An 18,928-nucleotide genomic window follows, 5' to 3' on the forward strand; every position below is an offset into this window, starting at 1 on the left:
AACTGATCGTGTACCGATCGGTTTGCAAGCCCTTTGCAACCAAATTTCCCTGCAACCCCATTCACTAAATCCTGTAGCGATCCGATCCCGACTCTCCCATGCAAATTAGCAAAACCCCATGCAAAATAGCCAAGCGATTGATTCACTAACAATTGCTTGGCTATTTTGAGTTGGGTTTTACTACTAACAAACCCAACTGCCGAGACCTGTCAGTAACTGAGTTACTGTCAGGACTGCAGGTTTTTTAACACACGCAAAATATCTGTGCCATGGAAAAAAATGAATAAAAAAAAATTAAAAAAAAAAGACAGGCAGGCCTGTCAAAAAATACCCCCACACACAAACGCGCCCCCCAAGCATGGCTGCCCCCAACCCCCAATCAGCATGACCCTCGCCCTCCTCCGTGACCGGCATGGCATGGCCTTTGCCCCCCTCCTGGCAGGGCCCACCCACCCCCGGCACCAAAATGTTGGGAGCAGGAGGGGTGCTCAGTCCCTCCTGCTGTTAGGCCTCCCACTCCTGGCTGGCCCAGGCAGTCGAGCCTGGCCCACTCACGCCGGTACCTTTAAAATAGTTGGGAGCCTGAGGGGTGCCCGGTCCCTCCTGCTCCTTGGACAAGGCTCCCAACATCGGGAGCAGGAGGGGTGCTTGGACCCTCCTCTTGCTCCTACACCGCGCCAATCTTCGGAAGCAGGAGGAAAGTCCTCCTGCTCCTGCTGCTCCGGCCGGCCGCCACCCATTAGTGGCCTTAGGCCCCGCCCCGGCACATCATCTGATGCACAGGGAGAGGCCTAAGGCATTGATTGGCTGAGGTGCCTCAGCTCCTCCCTTTGGAGGGGCCTGGGGCACCTCAACCAATCAGGGACTTCCTTAGGGAGGAGTCTAAGGAAGTCCTGTAGGGGTGTTTCTTTATTTGCATCTGAAGGATAGGCCTCTCTGATATCATCAAGCCTGAACCATTATTTGCAAGAAATCATTCCAGCCTGAACCTAGCACAGGGATGTCCAATGTCGGTCCTCAAGGGCTGCAATCCAGTTGGGTTTTCAGGATTTCCCCAATGAATATGCATGAGATCTATTAGCATACAATGAAAGCAGTGCATGCAAATAGACCTCATGTATATTCATTGGGGAAATCCTGAAAATCCGACTGGACTGCGGCCCTCGAGGACCGACATTGAACACCCCTGACCTAGCAGGAAGAGAAAGAAGAATACATCTTTGTTGTTTCTGTCTGATGCATTCTGGGTATGTACCAAAATTGTATTCTAGTCAAGGACATCCAGTTATGCCTCCATGCTTAGCCTGTGTGAATCTTGGGGGAGGGATTGCTCTTGTGTTTCTTATCTAACGAAGGTGCCTCTGTCTCACAGATTGTACGAGACTCTATACAGAAAGGCTAAGTTCTGTTTCTGGATTGGTCCGGAGAGGTCATCTGACGAGATCCAAGTGAAAAGGTGCTAATTATAATTTAGTCTGTGTTAGGATGTGGGTGAACTCGCATCTTATCATAGGTTTTCTCCATGCACTTCTTTTATAATAATTAAGACCTGAAGAGTTACCTCTTGTGATTAGCTCTCTTCCAGGGAGTGAAGGAACAGGACTTTTATCCAGACCTGGTTTTCATATCACGTAAAGGAAACCTTTGCTGCCAACATAAGTTACAGCTTCTCCAGTGGCTGACGAACTCTTGTTCCGGTACCAAAAGTATTCTTATCTTCAGTGCTGAGTAGAAGACGTCATCCCTTTCACCTGATATTGTGCCAAGGCCTAATTGGATGGTGAGAATACGGAATTCTATTATCTTATCAGCTGGGGTTAGATAAATGAATCCTATTGTGGTTCGGGATAAGGAGAAGTGAAGCTACTCTTGGTGATAATCTGTAATAGTTGCTGCTAATCAGGAATTATTATTATAAGGAATTATTTAGAGTGTAAGAATTAGTTTACTTATCTAGCAAGTGTGTTTTAATAATTATGTACTGAGTTTCATATATGTAATCGGATATTTTGTGAACAATAATTAGTTATTGCTGCTGGCTTATGAAGTATATTTTTCTATTTTCATAATAAAAGTATTTCTCATTAGCCTGGGTCTGGTGTCGTGTAAGTAGGCAAAGATAGCTGAACCTGGATGAGATATTATGATCTTCCCTAGAATACTAACAGGCACGTATTTGTTTATGTAACTGATTAGTGCACCATAAATCTTTCAACAGTCCCTGATTGGCCATTGTTTTATACTGTAGATGCCAACTTATATGCTATTACAGAGACAAATAAGTGCTTAATGAGCAGGTATATATGTCCATGTCTAGATCATTGATTATGCAAATAAATTAGCCTATTGTATAATCTACTATATATGCATACTTGTGAACTCTACCCACATTCTGTTCCAACTCCACTCCTGTACAGGCCTACCATTGAAGAATATTCCCAAATCATATTCACTGTTGGATATCCTGAAAACTCAACTGGCTGGGATTTCCTTACTGGTTTGAGAACCACTGAGCAAAATCACCGCTGATCTATAATGTTCACAGAAACATCCTTATGCCTCCCTGCGCCGTTTGTCCCTTCAATTTGAAACCAAAGTAAGACATACCTGTACCTTATATATTTACTCAACTGTGCTGTTTCCCAAGTCAAATGTTGCTTTGGTGCTCCCCACCTGCATCAGCACCTTCCTGTCCCTCCCCCCCCCCCCCCCCCGTGTATTGGTATCCTCCACCTCCACCCCACCCCCGCATCAGCTTTAACTGCTCTTTTACAGCAGCGAGAGCATGTTGCTTTGCTCTCGCCACTCTCCTCTCCTCCACCCTCAGCTGCTGGTACCACCTCAGTTTTAAAGCAAGGAGTACCCGTTTTCACATTTTGGTGGCACTGGTGACTGTGCAGAGAACAGAGTACAGCCGTGAGACCAAAGCATACTTTTGTTGCAGTGAAGGCTGAGCCAGAGATGCAAGCTTTTAGTACCTTTGAGTTTTGGTGCCCAGATCCAGTGCCTCAACTGATCATGCCTAGGGCTGGCTTTGCTGCCTAATAATGTATGTGAGTGAATAGCCCAGTGTTTAGAGCACAGTTCTTCAACCGCCGGTCCGCAGACCGGTGGCGGTCCGCAAAAAAATGTTACCAGTCCGCGAAGGATTCGGGTCCCCAGCCACAGCAAAAAGTGCCGGCGTCAGCTGACGTGCAACTTCCTGTTGCCGTCGCTATGCCGACACTCCTGCCTTCCACTTCCTACTCCTGCCGCGTATGTCTCCGCACCCCCCAGACAAGCAGGGGCAGCTTTGTGTGCTTTTAACTTCGGCACACAGCTGCCCCTAGGCAGTATTTTAGCGCGGTTTCATGAGGCAGCCTCAGGGCCTTTGATAGGCCGGCCCATATCGCATCATTAAAGCGGGCCGGCCTACCAAAGGCCCCGAGGCTGCCTCATGAAACCGCAGCTAAAATACTGTTTAGGGGCAGCTGTGTGCCGAAGTTAAAAGCACGCAGAGCTGCCGCTAGCCTACATAGAGGAAACATTTACTGGAGAAGGAAGGAGGGAAGGGAGTAGGGGTGCTCCTGGACAGGGGAGAAGGGAAAGGGAAGGGACGAGAGTTACTGTTGGATAAGAGGAGAAGGAAAGGGAGAAGGGGTGCTCCTGGACAAGGGAGGGGAAAAGGCTACTGCTGACGGGGGAGAAGGGAAAGGGAAGGGACGAGAGTTACTGTTGGATAAGAGGAGGAGGAAAGGGAGAAGGGGTGCTCCTGGACAAGGGAGGGGAAAGGGCTACTGCTGACAGGGGAGAAGGGAAAGGGAAGGGACGAGAGTTACTGTTGGATAAGAGGAGGAGGAAAGGGAGAAGGGGTGCTCCTGGACAAGGGAGGGGAAAGGGCTACTGCTGACAGGGGAGAAGGGAAAGGGAAGGGACGAGAGTTACTGTTGGATAAGAGGAGGAGGAAAGGGAGAAGGGGTGCTCCTGGACAAGGGAGGGGAAAGGGCTACTGCTGACAGGGGAGAAGGGAAAGGGAAGGGACGAGAGTTACTGTTGGATAAGAGGAGGAGGAAAGGGAGAAGGGGTGCTCCTGGACAAGGGAGGGGAAAGGGCTACTGCTGACAGGGGAGAAGGGAAAGGGAAGGGACGAGAGTTACTGTTGGATAAGAGGAGGAGGAAAGGGAGAAGGTACTGTTGGACAGGGGAGGAGGAACATTGGAAGGAAACAGCTGGCAGGGAGATTAGAGGAGGGGAAGGAGTCAGGATGGAATGGAGAGATCAGATGAGGGAAAGGGGAGAGAGAGGAATGACAAAGTAGAAAGAGATTGATGCTGGGAAGGGGGATCAGATGAAAAATAAGGAAAGAGGGACAAAGATGCTAGATCTGGTGTAGGAGAGAGGGGCATAGAAAGAACGCAGATACCATATGGAAGGGGGAGGGGTAGAGGGCAGACAGTGGATGGAAGAGGCAGATGCTGGATTGAAGAGACAGAGGGCAGACGCTGGATGGAAGAGAGTGAAAAGAAGATGAAAGCAGAAACCAGAGACAACAAAAGGTAGAAAAAAATAATTTTATTTCTATCTTGTGATTAGAATATATCAGATTTAAAATATGTATCCTGCTAGAGCTGATGTTAGATATAACTGGGGAGTGCAAAGCCCAGGCACTGCGTCTTTAGCTTCCAGCTGGCTTAGGGCTCTCTCCGACCAGGAGGCAGTTGCCCTAGTTCCACTCCCCTAACACCATTCCTGCCATGTGTGACTGTGGTATTCTGTTAGCATGATATTTGTGTAGCATTCTGTAATAATTTGGCTTATTCAGTTTTTTTGATAGTAGAGGGGATATATGTGAAGGGGAGGGGAGACGGGGGTTTTGTTGATCCTTGCCCTGTATTATTTATATTTATAAAATGACAATTGTACAGAATATTGTTTCTTTTTATACTTTAATAAAATATGTTCAGTATAAAATCATAACTATTTGAGGCTTGTGCGGATGGGATCGAGCTTGCGGGGATGGGGCGGCAATGGGGTTTTTAAAAATTTCAGTCTTATTAGTTTGCCGGTCCACGAAATAATTATTTTATTTCCGCCGGTCCAAAGGTGTAAAAAGGTTGAAGAACACTGTTTAGAGCATCAGGCTATGAACCAAAGCAACCAAGTTTCAAATCCCATGGATGCTACTTGTGACCTCGGGTAAGACACTTACCCCCCTCTTTTTACGAACGCATAGCACAGGTTTTAGCGCCAGCAGTGGCGGTAACTGCTCCGATGCTCAAAGAATTCCTATGAGATTTGGAGCAGTTATTGCCCCTGCCGTCACTAAAACCCGCGCTATACATTCGTAAAAGAGGGGATTCATCTTCCACTGCCCCTTTCTGATTCTTGGCTCCATTCTGCAGGCCTATGTGGCACAGTTCTTCCTCACAGTCTATGGGATCATTCCAATTAACTTACAAGATGTTTTTAAAGCATAGCATTTGGTCTTGGAGGATGAGATGTACAGTGTCTGCATCTATGAGACAAACTTGGTTTTTTCTGTTACTTAGAGCATTTTGGACCCCAGTTCATTTACAGAAGTTAGATAGCTCTAAATCTAATAGATGCTGGCACTGTCATCTTGAAGCTGTGACATTAGATCACTTGTTATTCTATTGTCCATTAATACTTGCTTTTTGGAAATCAATATGGGGTCAAATAAATAGTTTGTTAGATAATCCGGTGGCATTATCCTATGACACCGTATTGTTTGGCATGTCAATGAGGGCTAAAAGCCAAATATCCTCTAATAATAATAAGCTTCTACTCATTATGGCAGGGGTTGCCATACAACAGATTACGAATAATTGGAAAAACTGGGATAGGCTGAGTTATAGCTTTTGGTGGAACTCTTTGTGTCACATATTTAAAATGGAAAGGATAATTGCCATGCAGGGAAATTAAGAAATTTCAGGTTATTTGGGAGCCATTAACAAGATACTGTAAAGATTGAAATTAGCAAAGTAGAATTGTCCAAAAATGAATGATATGCACTAAAGAATTCATTTTTGGACAATTCCACTTTGGTTGTTGCATATTTGTGGTTGTGGTGTTTTTTTCCCCTGTTTCTTTCTTTAAGATTGAAATTACTGCATAGAATAAATATTAATTTTTTCCCTTTTGTTCATACAAGTCCAGGGGTGGAGGGGGGGAATATTTTATGATTTCTTTTACTTAGGAATAATTGTTGGGTATAAGGGAGGGGGAATATTTAATGCGAGTTAGAATTTGATGATATATTAAGTGATGTTAAAGTACAAAAATGATTGTATTATATGTTACACTTATTGTGAGTTTTAAAAATGAATAAAGATTACACAAAAAAGCATAGTAGGTGATCTGAGTGCAGTTTCCTTTGGTGTGGTACTATCTGTATGCTGAGGCATACAATACTGGTGGGGGGAAACAGTGTAGTATAATCTTGGTTTGTTCTTCTGTCTTCTTGAGATGAAGTGATATACTGTAAATGCTACAATATCACTCTATTTATATATGCACTAGTCTTTAAGCCCGTTACATTAACGGGTGCTAGAATAGATGTGTGTCTTTCTTTCTTTCTCTCTCTCCCCTTGGCCGCTGTCTGTCTGTCTATGTTTATTTGTTTTTCTCTCCTTGGACACTGGCTGTCTCTCCTTGGACGCTGCCTGAATGTCTTCCTTTCTGCCTGTCTCAATGGCCCCCTGTGTGTCATTCTTTGTATTTGTGTCCTTGTGTCATTCCCCCGCACCCCCAGAGCTAAGCTGTATGCTTCCAGCATACCCCTTCCCCCAAAGCAGCCCCCTTTCCCTCTCCCTGACCCCCTTGTGTCTTCCCCCTCCCCCCCCCGAGCAAAGCTGTCTACCCCCCAGCACACCTCTCCAACAAAAGCATCCCTCTGTACCTGCAGCACTGGCATGACACCCTTCAGCCAATCGTGAGTGCTCAGAGCGTGACAGGGAGCGGGGCCTGCAGCTTCTTTGGCGTCGGTGAGGAAGGAGAGGTTGGCCCAACTCTCCGCTATCTGCACTCAGCACAACCCTCCCACCAAAACAGCCCCCTTTCCTGCCTGCTCCATGGCCCTTCTTTTTCCTCTTCCCCTCCCGTTCTTCCTCTCCCTCCAGTCACCGCTGCCATTCCTATTTAAAACGGCCTGCTGAGGTTCGCGGCCGGCTGTAGCGAACCTCGCAGGCCGCTGTTCACCTCAGTAGCATGTTCCCTCTGACTCGATCGCAATCGCGTCAGAGGGAACGTGCTACCACGTGGAGAGCGGCCTGCAAGGTTCGCTACAGCCAGCCGCGAACCTCAGCAGGCCGTTTTAAATAGGAATGGCAGCGGTGACTGGAGGGAGGGGAAGAACAGGAGCGGTAGCGGTTGTTGCGGGAGGGGGTGAGTCGGCGACATGCAGGCCGCTGTGAACAGGAGCGGCAGCGGCGGCAGGACCATGAGCCCTCCTCCCGCCATCCGCTGCCAGAGCCGCTCCTGTCGCTCGATGCAGCTAACTGGCGCATACGCCTCAAGCCGCGGCCAAGGCTGGGGACTCACGCATGCGCACTCCTGCGGCCACAGACCTACACCGCACAGAACACGCAAATAGGAGTGCGCATGTGCGGCTAGCTCTTTATTATATAGGATGGTGATTTTCCTCTCATAGGCTTGAGAAATCCTAACAATCATATAAGCAGGGAAGCTAATTAATGAATTAAAATTAAACACTTTAACACTGCAAATCCCAAACATACCATTTTTCACAGTTCAATTCCAAATGAAATTATACATTTTTTAAAAATCACATTAACAAACTCAAGGCTGGCTTAACCATTAGGCAAATTAGGCAATCACCCCCAGGGCAGCACCTTCTCGAGTGTGGCAAAAAGCAAATGCAATCGAACAGAATAGGTTCTGATATCCACACAAATTTGGAGAAACATCAATTTGTGTTTTATCTGTTTAGTATTTTAAAGTATGATGTCCAATTATGTATCGTTACAGAATCATTCTGGGAGGGCTGACATTGGTGTAATCCTGATTGAGCTTAATTATTAAAATCTTCCTAGACTAAAGGTAATTTGGGGGAGGGAAGGCTGCATAAGGTGATGAAAGGCTGAAGGTTTACTTGGATGCCTAATGCTTTCTATTAGCCCTAATCAATCAAGCAAAAAGGGAGGTGTCAATCAAGCAAAATCCTAGATTTACAAAGACTAGGGGGCACTTGAAGTTACAGAGTAATACCTTTAAAACCAATAGGAGGAAATATTTTTTCACTCAGAGAATAGTTAAGACCTGGAATGTATTGCCAGAGGATGTGGTAAGAGTGGTTAATGCAGCTGGTTTTAAAAAAAGGTTTGGACAACTTCCTGGAGGAAAAGTCCATAGTCTGCTGTTGAGACAGACATGGGAGAAGTCACTACTTGCCCTGGATTGGTGGCATGGAATGCTCCTACTGTTTGGATTTTTGCCAGGTACTTGTAACTTGGATTGGCCTCCGTGAAGACGGGAAACTGGGCTAGATGGACCATTGGTCTGACCCATAAGACTATTCTTATGTCTACAACAGCCCCTCATAATGTGATAATAATAATAATAATAATATACTGTAACTAAACATGGCATTTATATACTGTTTTAACAGCAAAGATCAAAACAGTTTAGTAGGGGCCGCTGAAAAGTTCTCAGTCCAATCAACAAGGTTGGGGCAGTCTCCATCAAGGGCTATATGCTTAGTCCACCGATTTTCCACTTTTTTTCGTTCTGTATTTTTCTGATGGAATTAGTCAGCATGTAGTAACTAGTATCTTAAGGACCCCTTTTACAAAGCCACCGTAGCTATTCTTCCATGGCAAATGCACCAAAGCCCTTAGGAATTGAGTGGGTTTTGGTGTATTTGCTGAGGGGGGGGGGGAAGTACTGCCACAGCTTAGTAAAAGAGCCCTAACTGTACTCCTGACTAAAAACTCCATCAACACAATTTACTGTTCATGGAGTTTTTACTGCAAAGGCAGGTTAATTCAACCTGGCATTAGCTGTTACAGCACATTAAACCACAATTGACAGCTATACAGCTTAGTAAGAGAACACCTATGTATTCAATGACATGGTATTTGATTGACACAAACTGTCTTTTATCTTGCCTTTACTTATAACTCTTCACAACAATTTAAAAAAAAAAAAAAAAAGATATTTGTGACTATCCTTGAGTTGTATGTGAAATATGTGATGCCACAATAAATCCACCTTCACTCTTCAGGAGAAGAAAAAGTAGGTTATGCCTTCAGGACTCGAGCCATTATCACTCCCCAGGGCAGTCTTATTATATATTATATAGATATATAAGTCAATATTTAAACTCTGTGGTAAGTGATCTTTTTAAACACCAGCTGTGGTGTTTAAATAAAATCTAGCTGGTCATGGTGGTCAGTGGATTTGTTGTTTGTTTGTTTGTTTGTTTGTTTTTTTTGGGGGGGTTAATGAATGCTGGTTTCCATGACTATTTTATACCTGAATATTCAGGGTAGATGTCCCCAGTTAGCGGTGCTCAATATTGGTGATTGGGTGGCAGTTAGAATTTATCCAGGTTCTGGCAATATTCAGACTGAGATCTAGATAACTGCCCAGATCTAATTTGGACAGCCTTTGCGCTTTCCTAACTATATGGTTAGTTACCCAGTTAGAAAAGTGAAAATCACCACTAACCAGTTATTCCTGCTCCATCCCCACATTACCTCAGCAGTGCTGAGGAAGCCTGAGCTGACATTCAAGTTTATTATTTTCTTGATATACTGTTCTTTAATAACCTTTCAGTTAAATGCCACTGAATATCTGAGCAGGATCCAATCAGCATGAGATAACAGGGTAGGAGTGCTCTTGTTTGATTAACTCATAAGGACCCCTGAGTATTCAGTGGCGCTGTCCAGATAGTGAGTGGTGCTGAATACCTGCAGAGAACAGGCAGCTCTGCTGTTATCTGGATAGCAATTTATTTATTTATCCTGTGTTCAATGTAACACCCCTCAAAATCTATAATAGCATCAGTGGGGATTTACCGACCAAGGATAATAAACTACACAACAAAGAGCACAAATTAAAATAATAATGAGAAAATCAAAGTCAGAATACAAAAAGCAGAGGCCCGAAGAGAGCAATATTACATGCCAGGAGACAATGTGAGGGAAAGATGAGAAGTTGTCCACTACCTGGACAATTTTTACACCTTTTTCCTCTCCCCACATAGCATCTTGCTCCACTTTGGTGCTGTCTGGATAATGCCCAGGCGGATGTAATGACTCAGTGGCATTATCTGCTTAGCTGGTGCTACAATTTGAATAAGTACATTAAAATATCAACCCATAGATATTTTACATACCTGTATTTTTATATTATATACTACATATTACCATATGATATTTTGGGACACAGTTTGGTGATCATTTAAATAAATTCCATACTTTTCTTGAAAAACATTTGGCATTTTGTAAGCAAAAAATAAGGGAATTAAAATATGTATTAAGAGCTTCTGCCTAAGAAAGTTTGCTACTTGAGTAGCTTCATGTCTGTTTTTGGCTAAAGCACAGTAAAGATAAAGTTTTAACTCATTTCTATCCCTCATGTTCAGATGCTCAAGAAAGGTGTGATACAAAATGAGCAAATATCCTACAAAATGAGCAAATATCCTACCACAGAACTTTGCCTTTCTCATATAGTCAGGCTTAACAGTCTAAAAAAAACAACAATCTATAAGTATAAAATTCTGTGTGGTATAGGGAACCAATATTTAAAGGGGTGCTTCTGGGGCAACTTTACATTACTATATCAAACATTTGCATGAAATTTAAGAGCAGAGGCCAATGTACCAATCCATTATTTTAAAAATGCCATGGGTTGGTGGTATGTTTTTTTTTTTTGTTAACTTTTGCTATGACTGTAAATGAGCTGCTCATTCATTTGCAACCCTAGCCAGGGCTGGCTTAACCATTAGGCCTACTAGGCCAGGGCCAGGGCCAGGGCTGGTTTAACATTAGGCAAACTAGGGCACCAGTTTCATGGGAGCAGCAAAGAGCTGCTGCATTAGAAGCAAAATGATAGATCTTGAACGCCATACAAAATGAAAGAACTAGGGAACAATTTTATAAAGTGCATCCAAAGTTAAGTGCCAAAATGCTGGGTGCTAAATGTGGATTCTATAATGGAATCTGGGCACTCAGACTCCATGATTCGAGTGTCTTGTCATTTGAAAGGAAGCTCTGAAATGAGAGGGCATAGGATGAAGTTAAGAGGTGATAGGCAAAGGTGATAGATGCATGGAACAGCCTCCTGGAAGAGGTGGTGGAAACAAAGACTGTTGTCTGAATTCAAGAAAGCCTGGGATAGGCACATGGGATCTCTTAGAGAGAGAAAGAGAAAATGGTTACTGTGGATGGGCAGAATGGATGGGCCATTTGGCCTTTATCTGCCATCATGTTTCTATCGTAGAATACTAGCATATGTTGGCATTTACATGTGAAGGTGTAAATGCACATGACTAAATCCTACATTTTGGCATCTAAATGACACTGTTCTATAATGTGTTTGTAATTATGGGAGATGCCCATGCCCCACCTATGTGGCTACTCCCTTCTATTTGACCACTATTCAAGTTGTGCACTTAGATTATAGAATATTGCTTAGGGCTAGATTCTGTATTTGGTGCTGTTGTTGGGATGGCATGTCAATCACATGATGGCACTGGTTGCATAATCACACCTCCAGCAAAGGTAGGAGCCAGAAATATAGGCCAGGGTTTTCCAGGTCTACATTTCTGAATTGTGCCACTTCCGGCATCAGCCACACCCATGATGGCGTTAGGCGGCCTAAAGTGCCTATGAGGTGCGATTCCAGCGCCAATTTTTTTTAGGCACTGTTAGGTGTCTTGAAACTCAGTTAAAAATGGCATTTAAATGGCATTTTTTTACTGAGCTTCGGTGCTTACTGACGCCTAAAAAAAACAGCACCATTTAGAGAATCTGGGACTTGGTACCCAACTAGCACAGAGATGTGAATTGTAACATTTGCCTGTGTTGATGTTCTACAATTTGAGCATGCAAATGTGCTTACATTTAGGTGCTGACATTATAGAATGAGGGGGGGGGGAGGGTCAATGCATGTTTATAGGGTTGTTTAGGAGTCGTGCTATTGTGCTGATCATAATTATTGGATTTAATTATCAAAATCATGGGGTGGAAGAGGGCCCAAAGCAGTTATTCCCAGCCCAGTCCTTGGGGCACAGCTAATTCCATCGAGTTTTCAGGCTTTCCATAATGAATAGGCAAAGAGTTAGGTTTGCATGCAATTGAGGCAGTGCATGCAAATCTAACTTTTGAATATTCATTATGGATTTCTTGAAAACCTGATGGGACAAGGTGTGCCATTAACTCTGGGTTGAGAATGGCTGGCCTAGAGACCTAAAAGATAATTGAGGGGGCACAAGGCTAAAGATTTTCCAAGGATGCCTAATACGTTTCAAACTGCCCTACCCGTCGATATACATCTGCAGTGACAAGTAGTTATCTTGTTTTGCAAAATGGATTTATAAAGCCTGATTTTGTAAGCCTTTGTTTGCAAATTTTAATTTAATGAGCTAGTCTGCTTGGTGTTGCATCAAAGCTAAATTCCAATAAACTTTTATATGGTAACTGATTAATGAAATTTATAATAAACTATTGACCAAAATTTAGCACAGAAGTTTTCTATTATGTGAAGTATTTTTTGCAAAAAAAAAAAAAAAAGTGAAACTTATCCCCCCTTTTACTAAGGTGCGCTAACCAATTAGCTTGCGCTAAACGCTAACGCATCCATAGACTAACATGCACGCGTTAGCATTTAGCACGCGCTAATCAGTTAGCGCACCTTAGTAAAAGAAGGCCTTAGTATGCGAGTCTCTTTAGCAGAGAGCCAGGAAACTGGAGTTTTAACCAATATTTGCAGGTTTTGAGATGTTACTTTGACAGATCCTTGGACAATTATATTAAAATAGTAAACAATTTCATGTAAGTTTTAGCTGTAAAATTAAATGTGAATAAAGGGGAATGACCTAGACATATCCAGAAGTCAGTATATTATAGTGGGGTGGAACTGCCTATACAAAAGATTCATACTAAGGAAATGTATGTGTGGGAGAAGGGAGTGCCTATATTTGAACAGTAAAAATTATTTTATAAAAGCAATGTTGTCGCTATGTGCTTTTATAAACTAGCCATCCAGACCCAGCCCAATAGTGCAGATATTTAAGTGCACAAATTTACCCATGCCCAATTGTTCAGTATATATCAGGAGTGTCAAACTCAGACCTGTGGACCAAATTTGGCCCGCGAGAAAATACCCTGTTCCTTCCCTCCCTCAATCTCATTGTCCTCTATCTCGCTCCCGGCTTCCCAGTCTCACCTTCAAAGCAGCCTGCAGAGGATCGCTGGTCAGCTGTAGCGATCCTAGCAGGCTGCCATAGCCTCCACAGCACATTCTCTCTGCCTTGGTCCCATACATCAGAGGAGGGATGGGACCACGGCAGAGGAATGTGCGGCGGAGGCTGACGGCAGCCTGCTAGGATCGCTGCAGCTCACCAGCGATCCTCTGCAGGCTGCTTTGAAGGTGGGACCGAGAAGCCAGAGGATGCTAGAAAGAAGGGGGACAACATGCAGGCCTACAGGGGGGGGCCCTTTTTTAGAAGTACACGGAGGGAGTGAAGGACGGGTCTAAAGAGACATGCATATGCCGGACTGAGGATGGGGGTGGAGGGGAAGAAATAATGGGTCTAAAATCAGAGGAGAGGGAGAGATATGGTAGATAATGGGATGGAGGGAGGGAAGGAACAAAAAGGGAGAGAAGTTTGACACAAGGTATGGTGTGGAGGGGGGATAGAGATAATGGATAGGAGGGTAATTGGGAAGAGAAAGGGAGAGATGGTGGATCCTGGGGTGGTGGGGAAAGAGGGTAGTTGGATGAAAGGGTAATTGAGAAAAGGAGAGATGGTGGATCTGGGGATGGTGGGGTCCATCGCTGCAGCTGCGGGGATGGAGATGAAAAAAAGTAAAGATGCCAGACCTCTGGGGGAGGGAAGGGAAATGGAAGGGGAGGACAGAGATGGAAGATGGATGGTTAGCACAGAGAAAGAAGAAAACAACAAATGGGCAGGAGACCCTGGCAAGCAAGTTATCAGAAGACAACCAGAACCTGGGACCAACATGATTTGAATAATGACCAGACAAGAAAAGGTAGAAAAAAAAAATTTATTTTCTCTTTTGTGATTACAATATGTCAGATTTGAAATGTGTATCCTGTCAGAGCTGATGTTAGACAGCAAGCATGAACTAGGACCTAAGAGAGAGGAAAAGTCTTTTTTATTTATTTTGTTTACATTACAGAGCCGGCGTGGGGTTGGAGAGGTTGTAACCCTATACTTCTACTAAGACTAAGGGGTCCTTTTATTAAGGTGTGCATTTAGCTTGTGCTAATCTTTAGCATGCGCTAAATCGGTTAGTGTACCTTAATAAAAGGACCCCTAAGTATCTTTAAAAAATTTGGCCCATGCAGTGGCGTACCAAGGGAGGGGCGGGGGGGGGATATCCGCCCCGGGTGCAAGGCCCGAGGGGGTGTACAGCTGGCCACTTACCGGGGAATAGACTGCTGCCGGGGAAAGGCTGCCATTGCCATCATCAGAAAGAAGCCGGTACCGAATTCTCCCTCCCTGCTTCTCTTCCCCGAGCCGAGCAACTCTAGCCATCCGACGTCAATTCTGACGTCGGAGAGGACGTTCTGGGCCAGCCAATCGCTGCCTGGCTGGCCCGGAATGTCCTCTCCGACGTTAGAATTGACGTTGGGCAGCCAGAGTTGGTCGGCCCGCGAGGAAAGAAGGAGGGCGAATTCGGCACCAGCCTGTTTCCGATGGCCAGTGGCAGCCTTTCTCCAGCGGTGGTGGCAGCAGTGGTAGCATGGGGGAGGGAAGGGAGAAAGAAAGGGGGGGGGGAGCCAGGGAGCCAGAAAGAAAGCAAGGGGGGGGACAGGAATCCAGAAAGAAAAAAAGGGGGCAGGGTGAAAGAAAGAAAAAAAATGGGGCATGGGGAAAGAGAGAGAAAGACAGACATAGAGAAAGAAAGGGGGCATGGAGAGAGAAAGAAAGAAGGGGACAGGATGAAACAAAGAAAAAGTGGGGGGAGGGAATGAGGTCTGGAGGAGAGGAAGCATACAGGAGGCTGAAAGAAGGGAAGAAATATTGGATGCACAGTCAGAAGAATAAAGTGCAACCAGAGACTGATGAAATTACCAAACAAAGGTAGGAAAAATTATTTTATTTTCAATTTAGTGATCAAAATGTGTCTGTTTTGAGAATTTATATATGCTGTCTATATTTTGCACTATGGGCCCTTTTACTAAACTGCAATAGCAGTTTTTAGCTCAGGGAGCGTCGAGAGCAGCGTGGGACATTCAGCGCAGCTCCCTGCGCTAAAAAACGCTATCGCGGTTTAATAAAAAGGGAGGGGGTATATTTGTCTATTTTTGTATAGTTGTTACTGAGGTGACATTGCATAAAGTCATCTGCCTTGACCTCTTTGAAAACCCGCGGAATATAAATGATAATTAACATTTTCTCTGCGTACAATGTGCTTTGTGTTTTTAAAATTTTATTGTTGGTAGATCATTTTGACTTGGCCACGAAGGTAACGAGGAGGGAGGGAGGGGAGCTGCTGAAAGACATCTAGTAATCTAGTACAGCATCTTGTAGCTCTTGAAATATACAGCTCCATTATTCTTATAACTTCTCCTGGAAATGACCAGAATTCTCTCTGTAATTATCCTGGAAATGTCCAGTTGTCTCTTTTGTAATCCGCCCAGAACTGCAAGGTTGAGGCGGAATAGAAATCAGTAATGTAATGTAATATAATGTAATCCTTGCAGGCTTGACTGCAGGAAATTGTTTTTGTAAAATCATGTTTTGTTAAGTGACTGGCATTATTTAGACTTTAATTTCTATGAATGAATAGAATTAAAATGATATAAAATTACTTGCTTGTTTTTATGTGCGTGCGCTGAAGGAAAGTGGAGAGAGAGTGGGCTGAGGACGCTGAAGGGAAATGGGGAAGAGAGAGTGGGGAGAAGACGCTGATGTATAAATTAACAATTGTACAGAATATTGGTTCTTTTTATACTTTAATATAAACAATTCAAGGCTTGTGTGGATGGAATCAGGTGGTTTGCGGGGATGGGGACAGAGCTTACGGGGATTAGTCCAATAAAATGGTATTTTTTTATTTCTCATTATTTGTTTTATTTTTATTTGTTAATTTGTAAAGTGGTATTTGTTATGTATCTGTTTTTTCAAATTTACATCTACTGTCTTTATATTTTGCACTGTATTAGAGGACATGTGTTAACTGTTTTTGTGATGTTGCATTGTATCAAGGGTCTGGTTTCTTGGCGGTTCAGTTTAACTTTTGTCTACATATTTCTATTTTTAGTTTGTGATTATTCCATATTGGGTGAAGGTGTATCTCTGTTCTGTGTGTATGAAAAGAACATAGTTTTCAGTTGGCATCGACTACAGGATCAATTGACTGTGCGGGATCTGGCTTGTTTAGTTTAACAATGTATGTGTTGGTGTTCTAGTGCTCACTGCAGTGTTTAAGATGCTGCCTTTTCCTAGGTACACTCTTGTTGTGCGATATGTGGATTGTTACTAAAAATCATATTTTTCATATAGATGGGGGGTCAAAAAATGATGGGCCCCAGGTGCCACATACCCTAGGTACGCCACTGGGCCCATGACTTAGCCTATGTTTTAGATTTCTGCCCCTTATGCGATTTAATTTGAGACCCCCTGGTTTAGAGTCTTTTGCTGTGAAGGTTATCCTGGATCAGGTTACATAAAGTATATATCTGTAGGGAGTGGGCACGTCCACCTGTAGTGCTCCGTGTTCTCACAGCCCCACCGCCTTTCCTTCCTGGATGCACTTTCAGAGAGGAGGTGGAAGGGGGGGGGGTCACAGTATAGCAGATTGCAACTAAGTCCCCACAGTAGCATGCTTTCAAACCTATTTCATAGGCACCCAGTATGGAAGGAGAACAGAAGCGGAAAGGTGGTTTTGAGTAGCAGTGGAGGCCAGTAATGTATCGAGCTGAAATCATGCTCTTTGTGACATGCCCTGTAGAACCTCCACCCCACCCATTATGTTATGACCAAGCAAAAGAGATAGCAGGTAGGGAGCTCTACTTCTCTTACAACCTGTGCAGTCGCACTGCTTAGACTGCCTTTGGTACAGTCCTGGTGGAGGCTCAGGGGGGCCATGTGCCTTTTTGCTATCCTTTGCTATTTCCTGTACAACACAGCTACCTGTCCTGCCTTCTGAGTGTCACCAGCCCTGCCCAAGACTGTTGCTTGCACCTGGGCCAGATGGGAGGAAGGATGGCAAAACGAGGGACACCTCAGACAGCTGTGGCATCATAGCCCCAGTAGAGGCTGGTTTTGACTGAGCTGCAAGTTCCAAGGAAAGAAACACTACGCATATGGGAAAGTGCTGATTAAGAATAAAAAGTGTTGAGTGTCAAAGTTATAAGAAATTGTTCTGTTTGCATGGGCATTCATAGCTTATAATGCTGTTATCTTGCTTTTTGATCAGCAATAAAATTGTTTGAAATATGAGGAAAAAATAGAATAAAAAGTAAAAGCATTTTACCTGTCAAAATCTACTGGGATGCTATATAGAAGCCTACAGGTGCCTCTGCCAGCTTTCACTTCTGCTGCATTTCTCCCATAGTGGCATCAGTGCCATCCACCCTCTACAAAGCACCCTTGCCTATGTGTACAATGCTTCCACATTTAGGGATTCTTTTACTAAATGGGCTTAGTGCAATCTAATCTGGGTCTTTCCTGCACAAATCCCATTTCTAGCACTGCTGTAAAATAAGCATGTTACTGTTTGTTGAAGTTCTGGCCGTGCACTAAAGTTTGCATTAGCATGCAACCATTAAAAAAAGAAAAAAAAAAATTAAGTTGGGAGAGTTTACTGCCTATTTAGGAAGTGTTAAAGGCTCCTGCTATGGATGCACTAATCAGTTGTGGGGTGGTAACGTCAGCATGTTATCTGAATAGCATTTCCATGCCGTTCTCTACCTCTGACACGCCCCCTCCCCACAAAAAAATATACAATTATTTTTTTTAATGTCCCCCCACATTTTTTTTTTTTTCAAAGCCGCGCCGGTGGATAAACGCAATTTCACTATCGTCTCCAGCTCGATTTACATACCCTGCTTGTAGTTTGTGAATACCTGCTCTTATATTAATACATAAAAAGCCAAGCATGGAAAATAAGGCGGTACCTTTTTTCATTGGACTAACTTTCCCTTATTCCTTTTATTGGACTTATTTTCCACGTTTCGTTTTTATTTATCAACCTTTCAATTAGACCAGCACGGCTACACATTGCTTTTATACGGGTTTTGGGCTTTCCACGTTCGCTTACCAGAACCAAATAACACGACTGCCAAGCACAGTCAATGAACTTTGGTAGCACGATGTCCCCCTTCATGCCACCTGAACCCGAGTCATTTCAAAGCACCTGAACTACTTTTTCTCACAACAGGGGCAGCAGGCTTCAAATGCCCGGCGGAGTCCTTGCCCTCCTGTAATCCCCTCCCTCATCTGACCTTCTCAAGCCCCCAGCCCCCCCTTGTGAGGAAGAAACCCATAAAAGCGCAAAAGGCATGCTGAACTTACATTTCTCTACAGGTCTTGCTTGGGAGCAGCTCAGCCCACCAGCCAGCAGGGTCAGCTGGTTTTAAAGGCGGCCGGTTGTTTAAATAGCGGCGCTGACACGCCTTTGCGCTCGCGTGACAAGTAAACCCTGGAAAAAAAAACCTGAAGCGCGGGAGAGCAGTGGGCGCGTGAGGCTGTGGCCTACCCCTCCCCCCC

The 18,928-nt window shown here is 44.1% G+C and overlaps 1 protein-coding gene across 2 annotated transcripts in view; it reads right to left on the reverse strand.

Annotated features, from left to right (window-relative positions):
• The window catches only part of HOPX (HOP homeobox), a 75,524-nt gene extending 56,669 nt beyond the window's left edge, over positions 1-18,855 (reverse strand). The window contains exons 1-2 of one of the 2 annotated variants that reach the window (XM_033944377.1): positions 18,734-18,764; positions 1,562-1,769 (exon numbers count right to left, since the gene is read on the reverse strand). The gene's annotated coding sequence lies outside the window, so the exon portion shown is untranslated. Of the gene's footprint in view, positions 1-1,561; positions 1,770-18,733 lie in introns of both variants that reach the window. The other variant, XM_033944286.1, reaches the window with a different exon arrangement.
• Between the last annotated feature and the right edge of the window lie 73 nt (positions 18,856-18,928).

The sequence above is a fragment of the Geotrypetes seraphini genome, chromosome 1 (assembly GCF_902459505.1).
Source record: "Geotrypetes seraphini chromosome 1, aGeoSer1.1, whole genome shotgun sequence".
NCBI lineage: Eukaryota > Metazoa > Chordata > Amphibia > Gymnophiona > Dermophiidae > Geotrypetes > Geotrypetes seraphini.